At 39.5% G+C, this 24,833-nt stretch overlaps 3 pseudogenes; 1 reads left to right on the top strand and 2 right to left on the bottom strand.

The window, feature by feature from the left end:
• Nucleotides 1-831: 831 nt before the first annotated feature.
• On the bottom strand, nucleotides 832-16,565 carry LOC119062922 (ADP/ATP translocase 2-like; annotated as a pseudogene).
• Nucleotides 16,566-19,072: 2,507 nt separating this feature from the next.
• LOC128628461 (mpv17-like protein 2) lies at nucleotides 19,073-19,596 on the bottom strand (annotated as a pseudogene).
• A 3,515-nt stretch (nucleotides 19,597-23,111) lies between these two features.
• On the top strand, nucleotides 23,112-23,744 carry LOC119062921 (elongation of very long chain fatty acids protein 1-like; annotated as a pseudogene).
• Nucleotides 23,745-24,833: the final 1,089 nt, after the last annotated feature.

The raw sequence follows: 24,833 nt of genomic DNA, 5'->3' as shown, positions 1-24,833 counted from the left end.
AGTTTGTATTTAAACATGGTTTTGACAATCTCGCAAGCAAACTGTACAATAAGCAATCATCATAAGTCTAAAAATGGATCACATATATTAAAAGGCTTTTATGTGATAATACTTGACCCAGTTTGTATGTTAACCAATTTAACCATTAGAGCTATACAAACTTTACCTGGTTTTTGAAAACAAATATTTATGTAACTTCAAATATACCTGCATTTAAAAGTCAAAGAACAGAAAAATAGACAAAAAACTGTACTTGAAAAATAACTAAATAAAATTAATTAAAAAAAAATTTTTTTTAAGTCAAAGGACTTATAATAATTTCACTATTTAATGTTGAAATATTTCAAATAGAGAGTAAATATTTGATTAAATAAGTGATCTATCAAAAGCATTTCTAGCTAGTTTGGGCAGAAAACATCATTATGCTTTATTTCTATCTCAAACTTCTGGGGGAAAAAGTGGCTTAGAGGATATAATGATATAGTTCATTTGATTAACCATTCTTTAAAAGAAAATACATACATATATTTATACAGGATTGATTGATTGATTGATTAACTGATTGATAGCCAACTATCACCACCAAGAGAATACACCATGGATGTTAAAAACTGGAGATATTAAACTCTTATATTCAACCATTTAAGAATACCACACATTAGATGTTGAGCAAGTTTACTCAGTCATTATTTTTTAATCACTATGTGAATTATATAAATTTTATGACCTTCAGTGCCTCCTCATTTTGCTTTCAAAACTTAGCTGGATATATTATTCATATACACACAAAGCTGTTTTCTAAATGCCTGTTTCTGTCTGGCTCATTTAGCTTTACCTCACAGAACCGCTCTCCTGGGGATTGATGGTGATGGCATAGATGACGGGAAGAAGAGTAGTTACCTATTCACAGAAAGAGACTTGAGAGTTCAGTACAATAGATTTTCACAATATGTTTAGGAGTGGCCTAGTGCCATGTAGAAAGGTGGATAAACACATAGAGATAGAACCATAGACATCAGCCAAGTGGATTGAAGAATAACAGAGAATCTATAATGCTTTCTACTTCAGCAGCAATCATATGCAACCTCTGCAAATTAATCAGCTTGCAAAACACCAAGAATGGAGAAAAGAGGATATTGATTCCTGGAGAAGCCACCTATATTTTACTGCCCCATTAAAAATAATCACAGAATGCTATTTGAAAAAATGTAAAGACCTTTTCCCCATGAAATATAAAACAGACAAGTTCCTTTTTGTTAATACTTCTAAGATTGTCTTTGAATGACTGCATACATCACTTTTGTTTTAATTTTAGGGAGAAAATTACTAAATAAACCCTGAAAGCATTATTTGCCATGCATTCTTTTCCTCAAGCGTGTTAAAAGTCTTGGAATTACAGACAACCCCATTTAGTGTGCTTTCTTTCCTGTGACCATTAGTCATTTACTGTTCCTTACCATTTACTTTTATCTTAGGTCATGGCTACACATCTGAAAACTATCTCCAAAGGAAAAAGAAATTAAGAAATACCTTTACTTTTCCCTTTGCAAATTTCTTGTTAAACACCCAAACTTACCCTTTCCAACTTACCTTACTCAAAAATTTAAAAGAAATACATTCATTGAGGTAGAAATTTTTACAACAAAAATTGTAATTCTGAAAACAGAAATTAGGTTTTATTCAGCAGTAGAAGCTGTTTTCCATAATGTTTTCTTAATTATCTCATAAATAATGAATTATTTCAGGTGCTATACAATCAGTTATAGCCTTGTGACTGAAAGACTTTTTGAATCTCCCTAAACAGTTAATGTTTCAGGTTTGTGCTTTGGGGGTTATTACAGTCACAAGTTCTGTTTTAAATTGAACACCTAATGAAAAAGAAGCCATTCATATATAGCCATGCATATAAATCAGAATGGAATGGTAGGGGCTCCACATATGTCCCCCTTTCCCACAAGTCTCTCAGAACAATTTTTTATACCCAGGAAAAAAAATGAAATTTGTCAAGTGGCTCAAATGCAAAGCAGAAATCATTTCTGAATATGCAAATTGGCCACCACTGCCACCAACATATTTTAGTGTGAAAGAATGGTAGCAATTGCTGTCTTCCTCTAGAAATACCCTCTAAAGCAAAGTGTTCTCATTGATCATTGTGAGGCTATTACCAATGTTACTCTGGTTCCTTCACACAAGAACCTAACTTTATCCAGTTCAAAAGAGAAAATAGCCCTGGCTGGTGTAGCTCAGTGGATTGAGCACGGGCCTGCAAACCAGATAATCGCGGTCCGATTCACAGTCAGGGCACATGCCTGGGTTGCAGGCCAGTTCCCTGCAGGCCAGTTCCCAGCAGGGGACACACAAAAGGCAACCATACATTGATGTTTCTCTCCCTCTCTCCTTCCCTTCCCCTCTAAAGATAAATAAATAAAATCTTAAAAAAAAAAAAAAAGAGAAAATATTCTTAACCTTTGCATAAAATCTGAGTACTCTCAGGAAATCTCATTTTTAAAAAGTTTCCCTGGTTGGTGTGGCACAGTGGATTGAGTGCCAGCCTGTGAGCTGAAAGGTCAACTGGTTTGATTCCTATTCAGGGCACGTGCCAGGGTTGCAAATCAGGTCCTCAGTTGGGAGCATATGAGAGGCAACCAGTTGATGTATCTCTCACATACTGATGTGTCTCTCCTCTCTTTCCTCTCTCTCTAATGATAAATAAATCAAAATTTTTTTTAAAAAGCACTCAATAGGCCCTGGCTGGTGTAGCTCAGTGGATTGAGCGCGGGCCTGCGAACCACACGATCGCGGTTCGATTCCCAGTCAGGGCACATGCCTGGGTTGCAGGCCGGTTCCCTGCAGGCCAGTTCCCAGCAGGGGACGCACAAAAGGCAACCATACATTGATGTTTCTCTCCCTCTCTCCTTCCCCCCCTTCCCCTCTAAAGATAAATAAATAATAAAATATTTTAAAAAAAAGATAATTAAAAAAAAAAGCACTCAATACATAAGGGGGCTTTTAACTGCTCTGAAAACCATTTTTCATCTTCTTGCAGTTGGAGGTTACAAGGTACTTTAAAAAATGGATTTAACAGAGACTTCCGGCCAAGATGGAGGGCTACGTAGACACACTGTGCCTCCTCACAGAACCAAAAGAAGGGCAACAACAAATTTAAAAACAAAAAACAATCAGAACTGACAGAAAATTGAACTGTATGGAAGTCCAACAACCAAGGACTTAAAGGGAAATATTCATCCAAACCAGTAGGAGTGGGGGAGATGAGCAGCTTGGCAGAGAGGACTCCCAGAAAGGCTGTGGCTGGCAGGCCGGGGCAGGCAAGGCGGCAGCTGGCGGGCCCAGTGAGGCAGAGGATTGCAGACTAGGCAGTCACACATTCACATGCAGATAAACCAGAAGGAACAACTGGGGAGGGAGACAGACCACACAACCAGAGTTTCAGTAAAGGGAAATAAAGCCTCAAACTTCTGATTGAAAACACCAGTGGGGGTTGTGGCAGCAGTGGGAGAAACTCCCAGCCTCACAGGAGAGTTCATTGGAGAAACCCACAGGGTCCTAGAATGTACATAAAACCACCCACCTGGGAATCAGCACCAGAGGTCCCAATTTGCTTGTGGGTAGCTGAAGTGACTGAAATCCAGCACAGAGCAGAGTAAATGGCATTGTTCCTTCTCAGACTCCTCCCCTACAGACAGCATCACAACGCAGTAACATGCCTTGCCTCGCCCTGGTAAACACCTAAGGCTCCGCCTCTTACTACATAACAGGTGTGCCAAGACCAAAAAAATGGCCCAAATGAAAGAATAGATCAAAGCTACAGAAAAAAATGCAACTAAGCAACAAAGAGATAGCCAACCTATCAGATGCACAGTTCAAAGCACTGGTGATCAGGATGCTCACAGAATTGGTTGAATTTGGTTGCAAATTAGATGAAAAAATGAAGACTACGCTAAGTGAAATAAAGAAAAATGGACAGGGAACCAACAGTGATGGGAATGAAACTGGGACTCAAATCCTTCTGGAGTGGAACAGAAGGAAAAATGAAACATTCGATCAGAAAAGAATGCAGAAACAAGAATTCAAAAAAAATGAGGAGAGGCTTAGGAACCTCCAGGACATCTTTAAACACTTCAACATCTGAATCATAAGGGTGCCAGAAGGAGAACAGGAGGAGCAAGAAATTGAAAACTTATTTGAACAAGTAATGAAAGAGAACTTCCCCAATATGATGAAGGAAATAGACTTTCAGGAAGTCCAGGAAGCTCCAAGAGTCCCAAGGAAGTTGGACCCAAGGAGGAACACACCAAGGAACTTCATAATTACCTTACCCAAGATTAAAGGAGAGAATCTTAAAAGAAGCAAGAGAAAGGGACACAGTTACCTACAAAGGAGTTCCCATCAGACTATCAGCTGATTTCTCAAAAGAAATCTTGCAGGCAAGACGGGGCTGGAAAGAAGTATTCCAAGTCATGAAAGGCAAGGACCTACATTCAAGATTGCTCTCTCCAGCAAAGCTTTCATTTAGAATGGAAGGGCAGATAAAGTGCTCCCCAGATAAGGTCAAGTTAAAGGAGTTCATCATCACCAAGCCCTTATTATATGAAATATAATAAGTTATATTATAAGTTAAAGTTAAATACATAACTTAAATATATTAAGTTAAAGAAACTTATCTAAGAAAAAGAAGATAAAACAAACCCTAATCAAAAACAAAAACAAAAAAAAACCCCTAACCCTAAAGCAAAAACAAAACCAAACTAACACAAACAACTAGAACAGGAACAGCATCAGTGAACTGGAAATCACATGGAGGGTTATCAGTCAGGGAGTGGAAGGAGAACAGAGGGTGATAAGGTGCAGAGAATAAATAGCATAAATGGTAGGTAGAAAATAGACAGGGGGAGGTTAAGAATAGTATAGGAAATGGAAAAGCGAATGAACTTATATGTATGACCCATGTACATGAACTGAAGAGGGGAAATGTGGGTGGGAGGGGGTGTGCAGAAAAAAGGGGAATAAGGGGGGAATGGGACAACTGTAATAGCATAATCAATAAAATATATTAAAAGGAAAAAGGAAAAATGCATTTAACACTTGCTAATCACTAAGAAAATTAAAGGCATAAATGACCAAGACAGGATATCAGGGCCACTATCAAAGGTTTCACACCGGTATCATTCCAATACTTGGTTTTCATTTCTGTGCATTCAAATGCTTACAAACAAAATTCAAAATTTTCAGGCTTCATCAAGGTCAGGAGCAGAAGATAACTCCTTCTGAGCATTTCCTCATCAAGCTAGGCTTGGTCGTGGAGCTGATTACCTTCCTGCCTTAGGGACGTTATTTCACATTTCTCTTGGCCATTTATAAAGTGAGGATCCAAATTAGCTTTGTGGGAGAAAGTCTGACAAGTGTGAATAAATAAAATTGTCTTTAAATTGTTCGAAGCCAGGTAAAATTTAAGCAAAAAATAATAATAATAATAGTAGTACTACCTTTAATATACTATGATCTTACATCAAAGCAAAGGGAATATACTCTGCGGCTTTTTCATCTGAACAAATCAAATAGCAATAGTGCTTATTAAATACTTGCACATGGTTCTGTGATAAAAGTTGTACTGTTATCCAGGAGCTAATTACCTCAAATGAGAGACTGGAGGTAAAAAAGTGCTTTGTAAAGTGTAAAGTACAAAGTGCTGCACTTGCAATAATGATAGTGATAGGTACTAAGTGATTACTCTGTACAAGGCAGTATGTTCTACAAGGGTTTGTTTAAACCTCACAGCAACCTAGGGAGATAGATGCTATTACCACCACTTACAAATGCTAACCCTGAGACAGCGGAACTGAGGTACTCGCTTGTTCCACACAGCAAGGAGGAGACACAAGGAAGAAGCTAAGGTCATCTGACTTCCGAGGGATTGTCATGGCGATGATATTGACCTTTTCCCCATACTAGAATTTAGTGGTTTTTGTCATGATTGATAATTTATACTTCTGAAAATGCACATGTTGTTATGAATTAGAAAGTTGAAACATGGCATGTTTTGTTTTTAAAAGTTTTTTTTCTAAATTGCTCTTGTGCAATACAACACTTGAAATATAAATTGAACTAACAAGGGAAATGGGGGCAGACTCATTGATGACAGCTAGTGAGGTGGGGGCAGATTAGGGATGGAGGGATTGAACAAAAAGAAAAAGGACTCGTGGACATGGACAACAGGGTGGTGATTGCTGGATGGAGGGGGAATAAGGGGACTAAATGGTAATGGAAAAAAATACAATAAAGATGAAATCTAAAGAAAAGAAAGAGAGAGGAAGGGAGTAGGGAGAGAAATGTAAATTGTGGTGAATAAGTATTTAGAACTCTTTTTTTTTTCTTGTAAAATATTTTAAAAGTTAAAAGTACCCTTAAATGGTTGGACAATGTTTTCATCTATTTAACTTTCAGAAGGAATTAAAATACTTTATTTCACCATCTATTATGACTTTGTGTTACAGTTTTTCTCCAGAAGAAATTGCTTAAGTTCTTATTTTGTTATTCACATGAGTGCAATAAGTGGTACATATACAATTACTGATCATTACTTCATAACAGATTTTTAAACATTTGGTATTTACTTCTATGGCATCAGAGAATATCAGTGACAGTGGCATTATGATCAAATGCCATTATACATGCAAATAAATACATAATCACCAATTGTACTTATGATTTTTTAATATTTCAAATATTTTTTATTTCTTCAAATTCATTGTTTATCAGGAGTGACCAAAATAAAAAATATAATTGAGTCCCATCATCATCATAGAAATTGCTTTAAGAGAAAACTGATTGGCCCTGGCTGGCATGGCTCAGTGTTTGAGTACCAGCCTGCAAACCAAAGGGTGGCCGGTTCAATTCCGAGACAGGGCATGTGACTGGGTTGCAGGCCAGATCCCCAGTAGGGGATGCACAAGAGGCAGCCACATATTGATGTTTCTCTCCCTCTCTGTCTCCCTTTCCCTGTCTAAAAAATAGATAAATAAAATCTTTAAAAAAGAAGAGAGAAAACTGATCAGATGAATATTATTGCTTCCCATCTTCAGTCATTAAATAGTTGCAATTGATAAACAGTCTGTCAAGAATGCTCAAGATACGTTGTATCTGTTCTGGGGGGGCTAGAAAATAATTTGTGTGAATTTCTTTTTTTAAATTAATTTATTTTAATTGTTCAAGTACAGTTTTCTGTCTTTTACTCCCATCCCAGCCCACCCCTCAGCTCTTCCCTCCTCCCTCCCATTTCCACCCCCCTTAGTTTTTGTCTTTGTGTCCTTTATACTTGTTCCTGTAAACTCTTTCCCTTTTCCCCTGAAATTCCCTCCCCTCTCCCCTCTGGTCACTGTCAGCCTGTTCTCTATTTCAGTGTCTTTAGATACATTTTGCTTGTTTGTTTGTTTTGTTGTTTAGCTTCCTGTTAAAGGTGAGATCATATGGTATTTGTCTTTCACCACCTGGCTTATTTCACTCAGCATAATGCTTTCCAGTTCTATCCATGCTGTTGCAAAGGGTAGGAGCTCCTTCTTTCTTTCTGCTGCATAGAATTCCATTGTGTAAATGTACCATAGTTTTTGGATCCATTCATTTGCTGATGGGCACCTAGGTTGCTTTCAACACTTGGCTATTATAAATTGTGCTGCTATGAACATTAGGGTGCATAGGTGCTTTTGGATTGGTGTTTCAGGGTTCTTACGATATAATCCTAGCAGTGGAATTGCTGCGTCAAAAGGTAGAGCCATTTTTAGTTTTCTTAGAAAAATTCCATACCGTTTTCCATAGTGGTTGTAAAAGTCGGCAATCCCACCAACAGTGCACTAGGGTCCCCTTTTCTCCACAACCTCTCCAACACTTGTTTGCTGCTTTGTTTATGATGGCCATTCTGACCGGTGTAAAGTGGTATCTCGTTGTGGTTTTAATTTGCATCTTTCTGATAGCTAGCGATATTGAGCATCTTTTCATGCAACTCTGGATCCTCTGTATGTCCTCCTTGGAGAAGTGTCAGTTTAAGTCCTTTGCCCACTTGTTAATTAGGTTGCTTGTCTTCTTAGAGTGAAGTCATGTAAGTTCTTTGTATATTTTGGAGATTAAACCCTTGTCTGAGGTATCATTGGCAAATAGGTTTTCCCATACAGTTGATTCTCTTTTTATTTTAATACTGTTTTCTTTAGCCATGCAGAAGCTTTTTATTTTGATGAGATCCCATTTGTTTATTCTTTCCTTTATCTCCCTTGCTCTAGGAGGCATATCAGTAAAAATGTTGCTGCATGAAATATTTGAGTTTTTCCTGCCTATGTTCTCCTCTAGGACTTTAATGGTGTCATGGCTTATATTTAAGTCTTTTATCCACCTTGAATTTATTTTGGTGTATGGTTTAAGTTGGTGCTCCAGTTTCATTTTTTCACACATAACTGTCCAGTTCTCCCAACACCATTTGTTGAAGAGCCTATCTTTATTCCATTTTATATTGCTGCCCCCATTGTTGAATATTAATTGACCATAGAGACTTGGGTTTATTTCTGGGCTATCCTGTTCCATTGGTCTATGTGCCTGTTTTTATGCCAGTACCAAGCTGTTTTGATTACAGTGGCCTTGTATTACAGTTTGGTATTAGGTATTGTGATCCCTCCTATTTTGTTCTTCTTTCTCAAAATTGCAGCAGCTATTCGGGGTCATTTATGGTTCCATATAAATTTTTGAAGTGTTTGTTCTATGTCTGTGAAATATGCCATTGGTACTTTAATAGGTATTGCATTGAATCTGTAGATTGCTTTGGGCAGTATGGACATTTTGATGATGTTAATTCTTCCAAGCCATGAACACGGTATATGTTTCCATTTGTTTGTGTCTTCCTTGATTTCTTTCTTCAGTGTTGTGTAGTTTTCTATATACATGTCTTTTACCTCCTTGATTAAGTTTATTCTGAGGTATAGTACTTTTCCTTTTGTTATATCAAATGGGATTTTTTAAATTTCTGCTTCTGCTGTTTCATTGTTGGTATACAAAAATGCCTTTGATTTCTGGATATTGACTTTGTATCCCACTGTTTTGCTGAATCCATTTATTAGGTTGAGCAGTTTTTGGGTGGAGTCTATAGGATTTTCTATGTACACTATCATGTCATCTGCAAACAATGACAGTTTTGTTTCCTCCTTTCTGATTTGGATGCCTTTTATTTCCTTTTCTTGTCATATTGCTGCGGCTAAAACTTCCAATACTATGTTGAATAGAAGTAGTGAAAGTGGACAATCTGTCTTGTTCCTGATCTTAGTGGAAAAGTTTTAGTTTTTGCCCATTGAGTATAATGTTGGCTGCATGTCTCTCATATATGGCCTTTATTATGTTGAGGAATGCTCCCTCTATTCCCACTTTGCTGAGTGTTTTTTAATCATAAATGGGTGCTGTACCTTATCAAATGCTTTTTCCACATCTATTGATATGATAAGGTGATTTTTGTCTTTGCTTTTGTTTATGTGATGTATTACATTTACTGATTTGTGAATATTGAACCATCCTTGCACCCCTGGGATGAATCCCACTTGGTCATGGTGTATGATCTTTTTAATGTATTGTTGGATGCAGTTTGCCAACATTTTGTTGAGAATTTTAGTGTCTATGTTCATCAGCAATATTGGCCTGCAGTTTTCTTTCTTTGTTGTCTCTCTCTGGTTTTGGAATTAGGATGATGCTGGCTTCATAAAAAGAGTTTGGGAGTCTTCCATCATTTTGTATTTTTTGGAATAGTCTGTGAAGGACAGGGGTTAGATCTTCCTTAAATGCTTTGTAGAATGATCCTGTGAAACCATCTGGTCCAGGGCTTTTGTGTGTCAGGAGTTTTTTGATTACTGCTTCAATTTCATCTGCTGTTATTTGTCTGCTCAGGCTTTCTGCTTCTTCTTCATTGAGTTTTGGAAGATTATATTTTTCTAGAAATTTGTCCATTTCACCTAGGTTTTCAAACTTATTGGCATACAGTTCTTCATGGTAACTTCTTACAATCCCTTCTATTTCTGTGGTATCAGTTGTAATCTCTCCTCTTTCATTTCTGACTGTGTTTATTTGGGCCCTCTCTCTCTTTTTTTTTTTTTTTTTTGGATGAGCCTGCTTAAAGGCTTGTTGATTTTGTTTATCTTTTAAAAAATTCAGCTCCTGGATTCACTGATCCGTAGAATTGTGCTTTTATTGTTTATGTCATTTAATTCTGTTCTGATCTTGGTTATTTTCTTCCTTCTACTTGCTCTAGGCTGTCTTTGTTGTTGTTCCTCAAGTTCTTGTAGGCGTAGGGTTAGGTCGTTTGTTTGAAATGTTTCTATCTTTTTTAGGTAGGTCTGTACTACTATGAACTTCCCTCTCAGGACTGCCTTTGCTGTGTCCCATAAGTTTTGGGTTGTTGTGAGTTCATTTTCATTTGCTTTCAGAAACTTTTTTACTTCTTTCCTAATTTCATTCTTGACCCATTCATTGTTTAATAGCATGCTGTTCAATCTTTATAATTTTGAGTGTTTTGGGTTTTATCCCTTTGGGTTGGGTTTTAGTTTCAGTCCCTTGTGGTCAGAGAAAATGCTTGGTATGATTTCAATTTTCTTGAGTTTGTCGAGGCTTGTTTTGTGTCCTATTTTGTGATCTATCTTTGAAAATGTTCCATGCACATTTGAAAAGAATGTGTATTTAGCTTCTTTGGGATGAAGATATATATATATATATATAATCACTTAAGTCCATTTCATCTATGGCATTGTTCAATGCCACAATATCTTTGTTGATATTTCATTTGGAAGATCTGTCCATTTTTGACAGTGGGGTGTTAAAATTTCCTACTATAATTGTGTTACTGTCAATATCTTTCTTCAAGTCCTCTAAGATTTTCTTTATATATTTGGGTGCTCTTATGTTGGGTGCGTATATATTTACAATGTTTATGTCTTCTTGGTGGATTATTCCCTTGAATATTATGAAGTGACCTTCTGGGTCTCTCTTTATGACCCCTTTTTTGAAGTCAATTTTATCTGATATGAATATTGCTACCCTAAGGGTTTCTTTGTTTTTGTTTTTGTTTTTGTTTTTTTGTCCATTTGCTTTGAAAATTTGTTTCCAGCCCTTCACTTTCAGACTATGAAGGTCTTTTGTCCTGAGGTAGGTCTCTTGTAGGCAGCATATGGTTGGGTCATGCTTTCTTATCCATTCAGCTATTCTATGTCTTTTGATTGAAGCACTTAATCTATTTACACTTAAGGTTATTATTGATAGGTACTTATTCATTGCCATTTTTCTACCTGTGTTCCTCTCTGTCTCTCTCTTTTCCTTCCTTTCCATAGAGCAGTCCCTTTAGCATGTCTTGCAGAGCTGGTTTGGTGGAGGCGTATTCTTTTAGACTTCTTTTGTCTTGGAAGCTCTTTATTTGGCCTATCTTGATTGAGAGCCTTGCTGGGAAAAGTAGCCTTGGTTGCAGGCCTCTGGTTCTCATTGCTTGAAATACTTCTTGCCATTCTTTTCCGGCTCGGAGTGTTTCCATTGAGAAGTTAGCTGCTAACCTCATTGGGGCTCCCTTGCATGTCACTTCCTGTTTCTCCCTTGCTGCCTTTAAGATTCTCTCTTTGTCTTGGAATCTTGCCATTTTAATGATGATGTGTCTTGAAGTGGGCCTCTTTGGGTTCCTCTTAATTGGAACTCTCTGTGTTTCCTGGATTTGTGTGACTTTTTCTCTCATCAAATTATGGAACTTTTCCCTCATCACTTTTCAAATTGGTTTTCTATCCTTTGCTCTTCTTCTCCTCTGGTATCCCTATTATATGGATATTATTACATTTCATATTGTCTTGCATTTCTCTTAATCCCTCTTCATTCTTTCTGAGCTTCTTTTCCTTTTCTTGCTCTTTCTGGGCATTTTTTTCTACTTCACCCTCCAACTCTCCTCCTCTGATTGTCTGCTTCATTGATTCTGCTTTTTGATTGTCTGCTTCATTGATTCTGCTTTTCATTCCTTCTACTGTGTTCTTCAGTTCAAAAATTGTATTTTTCATTTCCTCTTGGCCCTTACTGATATTTTCTATTTCCTTTTTTATGTTGATATAGTTTGCACTGAGTTCATTGTAGTTTCCCTATAGTTTCTGGTAGCTCATTGTGAGCTTATTGAACTTCTTGATAACCAGGGCTTTGAACTTAATATCTGATAGTTGATGTGCCTCTATTTCATTTAGCATTCTTTTTGAGGTTTCCTCTTTTCCTTTCACTTGGGGATCGTTTCTTTGTCTTCCCATTATTTATGAGACTCTTCTTGTTGGCCACAGCTTTTTTAAAATTTTTATTTAGTTATTTTTCAAGTACAGTTTTTGTCTATTTCTCCCATTCCAGCTTCCCCATCCCGTGCTCCCCACCTCCCTCCCATTTCCACCCCCCTTAGTTCTTGTCCCTGTGTCCTTCCTATTTGTTACTCCAAATCCCTCCCCCTTTTTCCCCTTAAATTTCCTCTCTCTCTGGTCACTGTCCTCTTGTTCTCTACTTTAGTGTCTTTGTTTTTTTTCTGCTTGCTTGTTTGTTTTGTTGTTTGGCTTCCTGTTAAAGGTGAGATCATATGGTATTTGTCTTTCAACACCTGGCCTATTTCACTGAGCATAATGCTTTCCAGTTCCATCCACATTGTTGCAAAGGGTAGTAGCTCCTTCTTTCTCTCTCCTGCATAGAATTCCATTGTGTATATGTACCACAATTTTTTGACAGGCCCATTAATTTACTGACAGGCACCTAGGTTGCTTCCAACTCTTGGCTGTTGTAAATTGTGCTGCTATGAACATTGTGGTGCATAGGTTCTTCGAAATTGGTGTTTTTTTGATTCTTAGGATATAATGCTAGCAGTAGAATTGCTGGGTCAAAAGACAGGTCGATTTTTATTTTTCTGAGAAAATTTTTCTGAGAAAAATTTTTATTTTTCTGAGAAATTCCATACTGTTTTCCATAATGGTTGTACCAGTCTGCAATCCCACCAACAGTGAACTAAGGACCCCTTTTCCCCACAACCTCTCCAACATTTGTTGTTTGTTGCTTTGTTTATGATAGCCATCCTGACTGGTGTAAAGTGGTATCTCATTGTGGTTTTAATTTGCATCTCTCTGATAGCTAATGATATTGAGCATGTCTTCATGAGTCTCTGGATGTTCTGTATGTCCTCCTTGGAGAAGTGTCTGTTCTACAGCTTCTTAAATTGATCTGTTCTGACTCCCTGGGTTTATGGTGTGAACTTCTGTGGTATAACCTGTGAGATTCAGTGGTGTAGTCTCCTTGATCTCCCGAGCTCACTGGTCTTAGGCTGTCCTTTAAGTTGGCTCTGTGTTTGTCTTTGGGTTTTGATTTTTTGGGGTCTTTCTTTGGTGGATCCTTCCCACCAGCTGGTTAACTGAGGGTCACTCGGTCTACCACCTCTTGTAATGTGTTGTGCTGGTGAGGGCAGGTTGTGTTGAAGCTAGTTCTTTCATGTGTACAAGGTTTTGAAGATTCTCTTTTGCTCTTGTTCAGTTGTTTGTACTGGGTAGTTTCTCCACTATTTAGTTGTATTTCCAGATAGGTCCTGGATTGAGGTTTGTGTGGTCTCTGCTCCCTCCTTCATCTTTTTGTGTTGTTATCTGTAGGTGGTTCCTTTGTTGTTGGGTTTCCTTTTCCAGTGAGTATCCTGGTGTTCACCGCTTCCACCTACTCTTTTTTTGTGATCAGTTGGAGGGGAAGGCAAAATAGTTTAAGACAGCAGGAGAGTATTCTGTGATATTTACAGTTGCAGCTGGTAGAGAAAAGACAGGAGATCCTTTGGCTATGTATAGTGTTAATGGTGATCTTCCACCCAACTAGCCACTTTTAAGAAAAGATGGAAAGAAGGTAAGACTCTTGTTGGGGAGGGAAGGATTGTGAGTTGGATCTAGAAAGCAGTGAGGTTGTGGGAGGTCAGATTTTGAGATAAGGCGAGAGTAAAGGACAGTAAATAGGTGTAGCATGTGAGAGAATAGAGTTAACCACTACGGTAATAGAGTTCAGGAAACTGTGGAGTGGGATAAGATCCAGGAGGGGTGTTGTGAAGAATTTATAATTGTATGAAACAGCTATTATTTAGAATAATATTAGAGCAACAACATATGACAGAATCTATGTGATCTGGGTAACAAGAATAGGAGTATAGAACTTTGAGCAGTGTGCTAAAGGAACACAAGTGACTTGAAGGACAGTAAATTAACAATACACTGTGGAAGAGAAAACAGGGGACACCTGTCAAATGATACAATATAACCAGCCAAGCAAAGACGACTATACAGAAAGAAGAGGAATTAAAAAATACTATTAGAATAAGAGATGTAAGAATAATGAAAAATAATAATACATATATGCAGTAACTTGTAGTTTCTCTATAGTAGCAAAGTGAAATTTGTTTCACTGTCTCAACTGTTGGGATGCTCCCTCTTTGGGTCCATCTCTGGTCCTTTCACAGTTCCAAGTTTACTGTCTCACTTGTGAGTATTTAAAAAAAGAAAGAAAGGCAGGAGAAGGGAGAAAGAAGAGATAAAATTGGAAAGAAAGGAAGAAGGAATGAAACAAGAAAGAAAGTAAGAGAGGAAAAGGGTATTGAAAGATAAAACAATAATAAAAATTAAAAAAAAAAAAGATTACTTAAAAACAAACAAAAAAACCCAGCTCTTGTTGGTTTCAAACTGGCGAAACCACTTTTTCTGGTCTTGCTGGTTGCAGCAGGCTGAGGGGTGATTGGTGTGGCATTTCTCCCTTCCCAACGTGTACCCAGAGAGTTTTGCAAGCACTCTCCCAAGAGCTAGTCTGGCACCTTGGGTGGGGGATCCAGGTCTTGTTCAGAGTGCTCTTTCCCCTGGGGTTATTGCTGTAGACTAGGGTGTAGGCTCACACGCTCAGAGAGGCTGCCTCAGTCCCTCGGGTTTGGGCACAAACCCTTCCCAGTGCTATAGGGGAACACAGGGCCTTCTGCCCAACCATGGGATGGCTGCCTGGCTAGATGGGGAGTAGGCCATGGGGCTGTTATAGGACAATCCCCCAAAGAGTTTTACTTTTTCAGAAATTCCTCCTACTCAAGCCTGCCACTCAGTATAGCCCAATTCTCCAGCTAGACCAGTGACTATCGGGGTCAGTGTGTGTCACCCTAAGACTCTTAACTCTCTCCCAAGCTGGTGACCATAGACTCCACAGGTGATCACGGCATCTGTGTGTTTGCCTCTTTGTCCTTATTCCCCTCTCTGCAACTTCAAGCAACCAGGTCTCTCCCAGTGCTACTCAAACCCTGCTTGGCCGGGGAGGGGGGGAGCAGTTGACCTTGCCCTCTCCCAAGGACTCTGTGGCAGGCCCACCACTCCCAAAAAGACCCAACACCAGCATCGAGGGCCTAGGGCTACAGCTGCCCTGGTCCCCGTGCTGGTCCCTGGGACCTTATTGTCCTGCAGCAGTCCCCTTACCTTCTGGTTTTTCAGTGTCTGCTACAATTTTTGGTCTCTTATTTTCATATATTCTGGGGTACTGTTGGCTATTTGCTCTGTTCCTCCATAGATCAGCCAGGTTTTTCTTCTGTGTGTAGGGGGAAGTGAAATCTGCTCCCTTCTACTCCATCCCCATCTTCCAAATCCTGTGCGGACTTCTTGATTTCATCATACAAGACAAGAACAAAAGCACTGCCTGTGCCTCTGAGAACACTGGCCCATGCACCCTTATAAAAAGCGTTGCCTCTTGTATCATGAGCAATCTTCCTCCAGCTGTCAAGCAGGCCTGTGACATGATATCAGTTCCTTTGCACCCTGACTGCATCACCATGCCACAATGAACAATGTCAAATGGATAGGAAGTGAACCCAGCCACCACCTTGACATACTGTGCAATCATCCAGCTGATGAAGATGGGCATATTCTTGGGATCTGGAAGCATTCTCTGTGCAGTGTCATAGATACCAAAGTAGTCAAATGATGAAACCCTACAGAGACACATGAAAGCCTTGGTGCAGACCCTTGTCCCCATCAGATTTGTAGATTATAACCAGGCAGTCATGGGGGCCTTTGAATTCCCTTTCACTTCCAGCTTTGCCTACATCGACTACTAGACTGGTACAAGCAAACTCAAGAGGATACACAGAACACAATGAGGTGGCCCCAGCAGTACCATCTGATGCCAGATTCCCAGCACAGTAGCAGCAAAACTGGGTTCCTTTGTCCACACCACCCAGGAAGATCTGCTTGTACTTATCTTTGAAGTCAAAGTTGAGATCCTGGGTGGGGAAGGATCCGGTAACATTGGCCAGGTTACTACCCAGAAGGACATGATTCCCTGCTCCTTATAGATAAGAAACATGCAGTCTGTATGGCCCTTGATCTCATATCCACAGTGACTTGCTTACTGGCGTTGGCATGCTGCCTCTGCAGCAACGGCAGCTTGACCAACTCAATGCACACTATTGCTGTCTGGCAAGTGGTCGTGGCCGCTCCACCTTCCAGGAAGCCCTTGGTGCAGGACAAAGCAGCATCTGTCATGTTGAAAGGAAAGAAGAAGCAGGTGATTACTGCAGGACTGGGCTCCTAACTGGCCTGGATTCCAGGGCTCCAAGGCCATATGAATATTTTAAGCTGGAAACTTCCTGGTATGAAATAACATATCCATAAAGAAAATAGTTTTTTACTAAATCATTTTGGTTAAGAATTTATGGGAATTTTGATGCTGGCAGTTGTGGCATCCCTCTGTGGGAAGAAATTGTTACACAGTTGAACACCTCTTTCTTAGCAAAGCAGAAAGTAGGCATGTGTGTGACAGACACAGGGGAAAAAAGAATTTATGGGAATCATATTTTTTAAATATTTAAATATTTTAAATATTTAAATACTAACACTATTTGTTATGGCAGCAAAAAGCTCTGTTTCCACTTTATGAAGAGAAACACCATGACCAAAAAAAAAAGTCATAATAACAAAGTCTTTTAATTTCTTCTAAAAGTTAAATATATGAAAAACTAGCCCAAGCATTAAGACTACTTCTAACTTTCAAAACATTTTAGAAGAAAAATCAATTCCAAATATATATTCACCATGGTTTATATTTCAGAGTATTGCAATTGATTTTGGGGTAGGGTCTATGAAAGAAAAAAGGACTGAAAGTTCAATTACAGTTATATAAGTCTTATCAGAAAAATAAACTGTGATAATTGGGGATTTTATCATGATCCAGGGAAAGCATTTTCTAATATAATATCTTTTCTCATTCTACCATTATAGTTCTAGGAAAAGTTTGGGAAAAGATTGGGAGCTATGTTTTGAAGAAACTTGGTGTGAAGTTTGCTAACAATGATCCAAACAAGTTTTTAGATTACTCTCTCAAGAAATTGCAGTATTTCATGCAAAATGGTATCCACTTTACAACTAAGGTAATTTTTTTTTTACTGACCATGAAATGAAAATCTATATTCTGTTCTATGCATGTGTCTTTAAAACCTCAAACCAGACGCATAAGTCACATTTTGGACTATTTTCTATTTTAATCTTCACTCTTGTGTTCTGTTTCTGAGGGATACTTAGTTTTAACTAAATTACAATTTCTTTTGAAAAGAATTGAACAGATTTTTCTAGAATGAGTTGAAGATTACCCATTAAGATTATTTGGAGCAGCTACCTTTAAAGATGCAAATATCTATAAAAATGGTACATCTAGATTTAATACAGATAACATATGATTCTTTGAGATATGAATGATGTAATTGTGATACTGGCGGGAAATATATGTAAGATACTCCTTTCACATCTAACATCTCTTTGAATAAGCACAGTTTTCTTTGTAGAATTTTATTATATTGAGAATGCTAAAAATATTAATAAATTTCTTATACACTGACAACAGAAACATCTGGCATTGTTTTTAATTCAAATGGTTAAATATATACATTATCATTTCATGTTACAAGTAGAGTACAAAATTTAAGGCATGTGATAAAAACTATTATTACATCATTTCTATGTAAAAAGAAAAAATTATTAGCCTCCTGGTTTTATTTTTAATAAAATATTTAACATTGTTTAAAATTAACTTATTAATAACAAACATTAATTTATTTAAAACATTAATTTATACAACAAATATTGGGTTATAAATTTTATTATTAATGATGTGTTGCTATTAATAAGATTAAATAAATATTAATGGTAAATATGGGTTCATTAACTACTTAATGAATATTTTAATATATTCTTTTATAATAAAATCTTTAATGTATAGTCTAATGTGTAATTGTTCTTTATTCAATAACTAAAAATAATGAAAAGCATAACTTTCTTATATATACTATCTATGGTAACAAAAATACACATTAGGAGTATGATTCTACATGGAGGAACTTGAAAATAAGGGTTTTGGGTATATGCCATGTATACACTTATTAGCAAACATTTAGTAAGTGCCTTCCATGTTCTAGGCACTGGGCCCAGTGTGCATGACGACATGATAAAAGAGGACACAGTACTTGCCCTCCAAATGATCTTTTAGACTATGAAGTCTAAAAGAAGAGTTATATATATATTCAATCACATAAAATTTAATGGAGTTTCCACAGTCTGTGGGAGACTGGTGACTGCCTAAGGTTTAGGATCCTGGAAGCCAACTCCAGGCTGGGTCCTGCTCCAAGGGGATGGGCCATGTCCCTGCCTTGGTCCAGGGTCCAAAGCCCAGCCCACAGGGGTGTTGAAGGGCTGGGGTCCAGTGCTGAGAATGGAACATCTCCATCACTGACTACTAGGCTCCTGGTAAGAAGTACTGTGGGATGAGTGTCCATCTTCATGTTTGTGTTACAGATGGGGAAACTGAGACCTGGTACTGGGTTTTAAGGGACAACCCAGCCAGATGCCCAAGAATGAGGTTGGGACTAGGACTAGGCCCAAGACCCTGCCTGGCCCTCCGGAGTAAAGGGTCAGCTGGAAATCTGACCTACCCTGTCTTGCATCAGGTCCTGGGGCAGGACAGTGACTCAGCCTGGGGGCATGAGGGGGCCCAGTAACCTTTACATCAGGTAGGAGAGGTATATGTCCTGGCCAAATGTCAGGCCGGGGATATGAGTGACTTAGACTAGGGGTGGAGGGTTACAAAGAGGAAGTTCCTCAGCTAAGAGGAGGGCCACAGGCACTAGTCTGCCTTGTAGAATTCCCAGAACGTGTCCTGCAGCTCCTGGCAGTGCTTGCCCAGGATCTGACCCTCTAGCAGCCAATTGCCAAAAAGTACCAGGCTCCTATCTCCAGCATGGGAGAGGATCTCAACTGGCTGATTGACCAGAACTTTCCTGAGAATGTTTGGGAGGCTACTGAGGCCAGATGCGGAGAGCAGGTGGTCCAGCCAGAGGTACCAGTAGTGCAGGGAGGGTCCCATGCTGCACCCCGCCACAAACATGCTCACTGAGGGCCAGGGGTGCCACTTCTAGCCCAACCGGATTCAGATCCCCCAGGACTGGCATGCGCCATCCAGAGCTGCAAAGACAGCACCATAGCGCAGGGGCTGGCCACCACCCACAGGCCAAACAGATGGTGTCATCTACAGGACACAGTACCAGTGGGGACCTCAGTAAAGAAAACAAATATTTAAGAGATAACTGCAATAAAACCAGAAGGTGGGACAGTGGCCCTACTGTCTTAATTATCTCTTTCCCCTAGTGTAGCCCTGCACTTGAGCTCCAAGGGGCTCCCGTGTGTGCAGACCCCTCACTGTTCTGCACCTCCCTTGAGGCCTGGACTCTTGAGTTTCTATGCCTGGGTGGAACAAGGGTGTAAATATTTATAATTTTTATAGCTAGTGTAGGACATGAAGGAGAGCAAACGCAGTTTTTTTATGGTGACACGGATGTACAATTTATTTTGAAAGCAGAAATTATAGTCTCAGTATTGTAGAGCAGGGCACATTCCACTGAAGTGATTTTATAGCAATAGAGAGAGAGATGCTATAAAGTAATAATAATGATACTAGCTAATCCTCTTTGAGTACTTACAGTGTGCCAGCATCTTACATATTTACTCAAATAATCCTCACAGAAATCTATGAGATAGACACTAAAGAGATAAAAAGGTACTTTTAAGATCTGTTGGAACACAGAAAAGGAAACACTTCACTATCTACAGAGGTCAGACATTTGAGCTGCTAAGTCCTATAGTACATGTGCCTTTATAAGAGGCAGTGATATATCTGACAATATTAATATAAGTTATGCCACAGGAACCCCAACCCCCCAAATTTTGATGGGTTATAACAACAAAGATTATAGTTGCTCACAAAACTTGTCAGGTGACTTGGGGACTTTTCATGTCTCCTTACTCCGGGACCCAGACTGACAGAGACTCCATCATCTGGAGCATCGCCAGTTGCCATAGCAAGAAAAGAAGACATGGTAAATCACACAGTTTCTTCAAGTCTCTTCCTATAAGACCCATGTTCTGCTCTGTTTTTATTTGCCTAAATAAGTCATATGTTCACTCCTAGCTCTAATAGGGAAGGGAAGTGCCATCCTACAATATACCTAGAGGCAAGAAGACAGGAATACTGAGGAATAACTGCAGCGCCTACCAAGGCAGAGAGGGAGTAGGTAAACCAAAGCCAGCGAGGGAGGGAGTCTCTCACCTGGGAAAGGCCTAGACCCCCCTTTAAGGGCTTTCAGTGGATTAAGTCAGGCTCACTCAGGATAATCTTGATTACCAATCCACCTTCAAAGGGAGGGGATTACACAGGGCGAGACCAGGGGGAATGACCGTAGCTACTCTATAATCTGAGCTGACATAAGCAGAAGGAAGGATATTTTAAGAGTCCAGGTGAAACGTTTTAAGGCCCCATGCTAAGATTCAAAAATGTTTAGGGGATGTAAATATCCCTTAGATATAATTTAATTGATTAAACTTTAGATAATGGTCACTTTTTTTTTAATCTATAGAACTGAACTCTGGTGATACTCAAAGTAAATATTTTCCAAGGTTTTCACCTTTAAAAAAAAGAGCCACAAGTATTTCAAATATCTACATTATTCCAGCCAAGAGCAAAAATAAAACAAAATATATGGATATCCAATTACCAAGCATTGAGTGCTGTGCCATAATTCACACACAAAAGTAGTAATTAATTTATAGTAACACCAATAAAGTTTATGTATAATTTTAGGACTTGAAAAATAAGGTACAGAATATATGTCATATTTTTCATAGTTTACTATCAAAACAATTGTTTAAAACATGTAAGCCAGGTGGTGAAATACAAATATCATATGATCTCACCTTTAACAGGAACCTAAACAACGAAACAAGCAAACAAGCAAAATATAACCAAAGACACTGAAATAGAGAACAGGCTGACAGTGACCAGTGGGGAGAAGGGAGGGAATTTCAGGGGGAAAAGGGGAAGGGTTTGCAGGAACAAGTATAAAGGACACATGGACAAAAACTAAGGGGGATGGAAATGGGAGGGAGGAGGAGAGGGCTGAGGGGTGAGCTGGGATGGGAGTAAAAGACAAAAAACTACTTGAACAACAATGAAAATAAATTTAAAAAATTTTAAAAACCATATTTACACATAGGCAACTTTTAAAGGTTAAAATAATTTCATGAGTATTGTGCAAGATCTTTACTTATATACATGTAATTTGAAAGCCAAACAAATGTAAGAATGTCGGTGAGCCTAGGACAGTGTAGTCAGGGCAGAAAGATGTTTAATAGAAACATCTTAGAAAGTGGCGAGCCACCTGCCCCAACTGGCTCTAAGTAGAAATGTCAGCCACGTGTGCTCCTTATGAGCCATAAATATATGTAATGGACTAAAAAGAGAGAAAAAGAAAGATAATGTCCATTAACATCAATGCATCCCTGATTTACCTTTAGAGGCCTCCTTAATGCCTGCATTTCTTAAATGCAACAAAAGTGACCTTAGATTCCGTGTCAGCTACCATGGTTAAGCTGAAATCGGAGGCAACTGGCATTTGAGGGAGACCTGTTGACAATACGTACAAAACACAGCATAGCCCTGACTAGTGTGGCTCCGTTGGTTGGGCGTGATTCCAAGACAAAGGGTCACTTGTTGGATTCCTAGTTGGGGCACATGCCTGGGTTGCAGGTTTGGTCCCCTGCTGGGGAGCGTAAGAGAGGCAACTGCTTGATGTTTCTTTCTCACATCAGTGTTTCTCTTCCTCTCTTTCTCCCTCCCCTCTCCTCTCTTTAAAAATACATGAAAACCTTTTTTAAAAATTTAAAAAACATTGTTAAAGAGCTTAAATTTATACCTTTAGCACTAAAATGCGCTGGTTAAGAAAGCTGTGGAACTATCTTTAAGTGAAAACTTAATGTCTGGACTAATATTTAACTTAAGAGTAGAAACAAAGGAGGAAAAAAAACTCACAAATTTTCAGTGACCCTTAAGACAATTTCATGAAGAATCTTTGCTACCCAGAATATCCAGGCTCCAGAACAGTTACTGTACAGGAGTATGTTTTGCATGCTAAGCTCCAAAAAATGTCATGTTATTTGTATCAAAGAAAAGAAATAAGTTAATTATTTCACAGGCAGGAAATCCACAGTTTCTTTCTAAAAGCCCCCTTTGTGTATGTATGAAAATTTCATGGCATTGCCAGGAACCCAACCAGCCAGATGCCACCTCAATGTGCTTGCTTTTTAGCATTCTGTGAAAGGCACACCGCCTGCTGAGGATGTGAAAGGAGACAAGTCAGAAGATAATGAGCCAATTTCAGGTGTCTTCACATTCTGTCAAAGTGAACATTGGAAAGTGTTTATCACTATTATTTATAACATTGAAAGAAAAAAGATTTTGAAATTTGTTGTTGCTCTGGAATGCTTTGCTAACACTCCATGGATAATCACCAAAAGGTAATTGCATGGTAACACCACAGTATATCACTCGAAGGGAGTCATTTTTTTTTTCTCAATTCAGGCAGGCTGGCCCTGGGGACTATTTTCTGGCCCTGCTCCCGTTGAGCCCTCCACTGCTGCCTGTCTGGCCCCCCACTAAGTTGTTAGCCAGGCTGGAGGCTGTTATGAACTTGTACCAGAAAACGATGAAGCATGCAGTTCCTGACATCTGGCTGGCAGAGTAGCTACACTGGGCACTGTGACCTGCAGACTATTCCAACAACCCGGAGGCACTAAGTTTGAGTGGCCTGGCTCTTTTTCTTCTCCAAGCTCATTGAGCTGATGGACACAATGATCTTTACTCTCTAGGGAAAAAATGGACAGGCAACCTTCCTATATGTCTTCCACCATGCAGTGCTTCATTGGAGCAGGTGGGGGGGAGTAAAAATTGCCCCTGGAGGAAAGGGATCTTTCCCTGCCATGGTAAACACCTCTGTGCATGCCATCATGTACGTGTACTATGGATTGTCTGCCCTTGGCCCTGTGGCTCAGCCCTGCCTCTGGTGGAAAAAGCACGTGACAGCCATCTAGCTGATCCAGTTTGTCCTGGTCTGGCTGCCTATCTCCCAGTACTACTTCACGCCCAGCTGTAACTACCAGTACCCAGTCATTGTGCACCTAATCTGGATGTATGGCACCACCTTCTTTGGGCTCTTCTTCAATTTCTGGTATCATTCTTACACCAAAGGCAAATGGCTGCCCTGTGCAGTTCAGCAAAATAGAGCTCCAGGTACTGCCAAAGTCAAGGCCAACTGCAACACACACTCTAGCAAGGTGCCCACCTAAGTGCCTCAGGACTGCGCCTTGGGCAGCATCTATCATTGTCCTCCCTCCCTACACCTGTGACCAGGGCTTATGTGATCAGGACTGAGCAGGGACAAGCCTTTCCCTCCTCACAGTGGGTACACAGGGCACAGCTCTGTTCCTCACCTACTTCTCCCAGCCAGGCCTAGAGACGTGGCCTCATTGCCCTCTGCCACTCCAGAGCTGGGGGCCGAAAGAGCTGGATGCTCATGCTCCCCACTCCCTGCCTTAACCTGAGGAGAGGAACGCTGAGGGCTGGCCCCCACCAGGGTCTTGTGGCCTTTTCCTCACAATGAAAAGGTCAGCAATAATCTGTCACCATGGACCCACTCTTCCCCCTTTTCAACCCTACATGTCAAAGAGGGTGGGAGGCCTGGAATACAGCCTGCGGAGGCTGCTTACTCACGTCTTCATTAAAAGTGACAAGAAAAAATTTTTTAATATTTATTTATTTTTTAGAGAGAGGGGAAGGGAAGGAGAAAGAGTGGGAAAGAAACATCAATGTGTGGATGCCTCTAATGTGTCCCTTACTGGGTATCTATCTGGCTTGCAACCCAGGCATGTGCACTGACTGGGAATCGAACCAGCGACCCTTTGTTTCACAGGCCTGTGCTCAATCCACTGAGCTACACCTGCCAGGTTAAAAGTGACAAGAAATTTTTTTAAAAGGCTTTATTAACTTTTGTGCCTCCCAAACTAACATTATACATAAAAATCAGCTCCAACACATATTCTAAGGATTTTTCATCACAACCACAACTTACTACTAGTTAAATAACGAAGAATGAATATAAAATCGTAATTTTTTTCTAAGATTTTATTTACTTATATTTAGACAGAGGGGAAAGGAGGGAGAAAGAGAGGGAGAGAAACACCAATGTGTGGTTGCCTCAAGTGCACCCCCTACTGGGGACCTGGCCCACAACCCAGGGGTGTACCCTGACTGAGAATGGGGCCAGCGACCCTTTGGCTGCAGGCTGGCATTCAATCCACTGAGCCACACTTGCCAGAGCAAATATATCATCTTTAAAAAAAAAAACCTTTTTCAGGCATGGTGGGCATACCATACAA

This window comes from Artibeus jamaicensis, unplaced genomic scaffold, assembly GCF_021234435.1.
Source record: "Artibeus jamaicensis isolate MK-2021 breed Jamaican fruit bat unplaced genomic scaffold, CSHL_Jam_final contig_760, whole genome shotgun sequence".
Classification (NCBI taxonomy): Eukaryota; Metazoa; Chordata; class Mammalia; order Chiroptera; family Phyllostomidae; genus Artibeus; species Artibeus jamaicensis.
This window is presented reverse-complemented; position numbering and strand designations above follow the sequence as displayed.